This window comes from Centropristis striata, chromosome 5, assembly GCF_030273125.1.
Source record: "Centropristis striata isolate RG_2023a ecotype Rhode Island chromosome 5, C.striata_1.0, whole genome shotgun sequence".
Lineage (NCBI taxonomy): Eukaryota > Metazoa > Chordata > Actinopteri > Perciformes > Serranidae > Centropristis > Centropristis striata.
In genome coordinates this window covers 26,925,766-26,930,693 of record NC_081521.1, presented here as the reverse complement: position 1 = coordinate 26,930,693, position 4,928 = coordinate 26,925,766, and positions in this window count along the sequence as shown.

Here is a 4,928-nt window from a genome sequence, read left to right as displayed (position 1 = left end):
TTAAAAGACAGAGTGGTGCAGCTGGATTAAATACTGATCCAATACAGACTGATTACCACCTATTGCTTTTTGTCTAACCATGTGAGTAAAATTAGATTGTTAAAGTGGGGTTACCTCTCCTCCCTGGGCATTACTGTAAGCCTATTGCAGGTAATCAGGAGCATAACTTTCCAATGCCGTGCTGTAATAAGGCACAACTCTCCCTCCTGGATTCAATATTGATCCAATTTGGTGTGATTTCCATCAGAGCTCTGGCTGCAGATCGACTTCCCTCATGCCAAACAGACAGACTGGGTGATGGAGGAACTGGAGCCAGGGCTGCACAAAGCTATGCTGATCTGAATGCAGTTTGACTCGAGTCCAGACCGAAACAGATCGAAATTGAACGGGGTCCAGTGACGAGTGGTACTTAGAGTCAGATTACAGATTTGGTTTGGAGGTTGATTACCAGTTTGGTTGTCTGATCTGCTGAGTGTGTCTCTTAGTTATTATTGTGCGTGGTGCAGTAGGAGGGATGTCAAGCAATGTTGAATGAAATCCAGTGTGAGTAGCGCAGAGGGAAAACGATGGCACTGATCCAAAAATGATGCGCAGGAGAGAGAGGGAGAGAGATTTGCTGCTGATGTAAGATTAGCAAAACTTCCTGTAAATCAAGGAATACTACAAATCTTTTGAAAAACTGTAGAAAAAAAAGTTTTAGTGTAAAAATATAAAATGTTCATGTAAAATTATTGGAGAAATACCATATTGTTGCAAGGACACAATTACCCCAAAGATAAAGGGACTTATCAGTCAAAATGACAATTTTTGCTGATATTTACATTTAAATTTACAGTAAAAAAAAAAAACCCCACTCACTTTAATTCTTACGGTGAAGTTCTTACAACCACAGCTGCCGGTATTTTATTGTAAATTAAACAGATTTTTTTCTTTCTTTTTTTTTTTTTTTTTTACAGTGCGAGCAATTCTTTGTTGTAAGGAAGTGATGGGGGTATCAAATAGAGAAAAAAAAACAAAGGCAACAAGATTTTGACACAGGGGACATACCAATAGTAACCAGGGGACCCAAAGCAGGTTTATTTATAGAACAGCTTTCATTCATTACACAAAGAAGTGTCCCAGCTGCTGTTTTTAAAAAAAAATAAAACGCATCTTGTCTGTGCACGTACATTGTTATGCAGATATGCTCGCCATTATGTCTTTGAAGATGTTCCTTATATCTGCAGAGCTGTGCAGAGTATCAAACTGCATCACTGTCATAAGCATAATTGCAGTAAAGATTTCCTTGTAGTGTGTTGCTGCCCCGTCCAACATGGAGGTCTGTCCCTGTAACCATGTGTAACTAATTTACAACCAATCTGGGTTCCTGAATGTCCTGCTGGCTCAGTGGGATATGATGCCTGCCACATACTCACAGTGTCGTAGATTGGAAACGGTTTCATGGAAAATGTGATGTGCCTTCCAAACACTCTCCCCCGCTGTATTGTGGTATCACTGGAGTTCTTCGTATTGGACATTTTCACAATTGCACCTACAGCATGGAAAGATGGTTTATGGTAAAAATAATCAAAAATTATATATATATATATATATACACACACACACACAGAACTGGGCATGCCTTAGGCAGGTGTGAAAAAATGCTATAAAATAAGAATGCTTTCAAAAACAGAAATCTTAATAGTTTATTTTTTATCAATAAACAAAATGTTAAGTGAGTGAAAAACAGAAGAAAAATTAAAATCAAATCAATATTTGGTGTGACCACCCTTTGCATCAACTCTTCTAGGCATTTTTTCACACCTGCCTAAGACTTTTGCACAGTACTGTATATATAAAGGGTAAGTACATTTCTACATAGTCATATTTCGCAATACAAAATCATGCAATCTGTGGGCTATTCCTAGGGCTACTTGGTCATCTTTGCAAATGTTTAATTTATCTGCACATTTATCTGCATATTATATAATTTCCTGCAATGTTTCATTTTACAGTTAAAGTCCAATTTCTCTGCAATTGTTTGATGATTTAGCCAATATTTTAATCTAATTTCAGATTAATCATATGGTAATTATCTGTAGATTAAGTTTAATTTTAATATGCATATAGTGTATGTTCAATGTATGTTTGAGTGCTTTAATTTCCCCTCGGGATAAATAAATCTCCCAAGACACCATTACCAAAAAAAAAAAGACTTGACTGTCCAGACTTTGCATGTTATTTGTAACCATTATCATTGTAGAAAGCATAGAGATCGGTTTCTGTTTCAAAAGCTGCAAATTATTTTTTCCAGGTTTAAATTTATGTTTTAAGACAATGTGCTGTGCTTACTGCATGATATAAATACATAGCATTATCATCCATACTTGCATTGTCACTCACATACTACAAGCATTTCAATGTAAGTTGTGTCATAGTTCATATTGTTTAGATCCAAAACAATTAAATCAAAGTTTTCTGTACATTTTATTTCAACAAGGTGGGCCATTGCTGTACAAAGACACAAACCACCCAGCTGAAAGCATTCAATAAGTATTGCTTTTAAAGATCCACAATTATAACAATGTAACTTTTCTTACCTTTTCTTTTTTTCTTTTCTTTTTTTTACCATTTGTGTAATCATATGAATTAAGCCATTTGATGAAAGCATTATTCAAATTTGATTTGGTCTCAGTGGTTAAAAATCCATCTGTGTTCACATGTCGTTTTGGACTAATTCCAATCGACGCATTACACAAACTGGACACAACCTCCATTGGCTCCTTTTACCAAACAATTATTGAAATCTGTCCAATCATGTAAGTCTGCATCATCTAACCTGTCACCCTCCTGGATAGGTTTCAAACAGCAGATTTGAATTAGATGAGCAGTTATTGTTAGCTGCTAGACTTAAGAGACAGAACTTAAATTAACACATTTCCATTTAATTACCGGAATTTGCGAAACACTCTGAAAACACTATTCTTATCTTGAACCACAGCACTTAATATTCGAAAATCAAAACATGCAGACTTAATTATATGAGATCTTAAGTGTTCACAAGCTGGTTTTTCACCCGTTAGCAGAAACTGGAAGATATAAAATGATCCACATTTTTCACTGTCTTGAGTCTGTTGCTCTCTGTATCATCATCACCATGCCCCTGAACATGAACACCGTGCTTGACTACTCAACTGGAAATATGGCAAAGCCCAGCACGACAGGGTATGGATTTTGAGAGTGGCTGTCCGTCAGCCCTTGAACTGCATAAAAACTGAACCGTAACGGCTCTCACATGAACATATTTCCCCATAAAAGGAGAACATGACACAACACAAGGGTTAAACTAAGGGATTGTCAATCATCGCTGGATGTGCTGGCCATTTAACGCTACAAGAAAAGCCAACTAGAAGAAAGATCTTTGCAAAACGGCTAGTAATTATGAGGAGAACTTGAATATAAAACTTTTGAGAGCTCTAGATAAGCAGGAAAAAGGGTTTTTGCTGATTAAGTGTAGTCTATTTTTAGCAGCACCTTGTTATATCTATATCAACTATTATATTATATCTAAGTTATCAAGTTATATTTATCAACATATTCACACCTGGCTGCTGCCTAGATTGTGGAGCAACCTCAGAGAAAACCCTGCATTAGCACAAACCATTTAATAAACAAACATTAAAGGAACATTTTGCTGGTTTTTGACCAATAAATGGTGTGTGGCTTCCCTCTATGTTGCTCCCTGCTTATTCATCAAACACAATTCATCTGCAGATACAACCCTGACTCCAAAAAAGTTTGGACGCTGTGTAAAATGTAAAAAATAAAATGCGTCAAATTTAGAATTAATGTATATATTTGCAAACACAAAAGTTACCCAGTTTACTTTATTCAGGTCAATGTAGGTTGTAAAGGATATGCAAATCATTGTATTGCGTTTTTATAAAAAATTTTAAGGTTGTTAAATCCAACTCTCTGTTAAATTAAGACTTTGATGCTGTAACACAGTGGTTTTCAAAGCCGCGACACCAGCAAGTTTCTTTGGGGGCCTTAGCAAATTGTAGAGAAGATGAGGGAAATTCAGCAAAAAAAGAAGATATTATTAGAAAATGTTATTATGTACACTCACCGGCCACTTTATTATGTACACATGTTCAACTGCTTGTTAACACAGATATCTAACCAGCCAATCACATGGCAGCAATTCAATGCATTTAGGCATGTAGACATGGTGAAGACGAGCTGCTGAAGTTCAAAGTGAGCATCAGAATGGGGAAGAAAGGTGATTTAAGTGATGAACGTTGCATGGTATTGAGTATTTCAAAAATGCTAAGGCCAAAATGTCTTGTTGATGCCAAAGGTCAGAGGAGAATGGTCAGACTGGTTCAACAGTAACTCAAATAGCCACTCATTACAACAGAGGTCGTCAGACGACCATCTCTGAATGCACAACACGTCCAAACTTGAAGCAGATGGGGTTCAGCAGCCAAAGACCACACTGCCACTTTATTAGGTACATCCCTCACCTAATCAAGTGGCCATTGAGTGTATTTTATTACCAATTATGTTTCAATAATATATAACCCATAAAAATGATGTCAACATGGAAAAGTCTGGGAACCCCGATGACCAACCAACATGAATACACACACACATTCTCTTGTTTGGCACTCAAACCGAAACATTTGACGTCTTTTATTTTCTCAACATCAGAGGAGAATCTCAAGCTGTGGCTGAATTATCGGTGTGGCACAGTGCTGCCAAAGCCCCAGCGGTGCTGAGGTCCTAAGCTGGCGGGGCAGCAAGCATATGTGAAGCCTGAAAGTGATGCTAATGGATTCTGTCCTTGTTTCTGATCCGTCTTAGTGCGCTTCCCTGTTCAGAATTACAAATGTAATTATTTGACTGTGTTAATATTTACAACACAGCTAAATTTGACAGATTCTCTC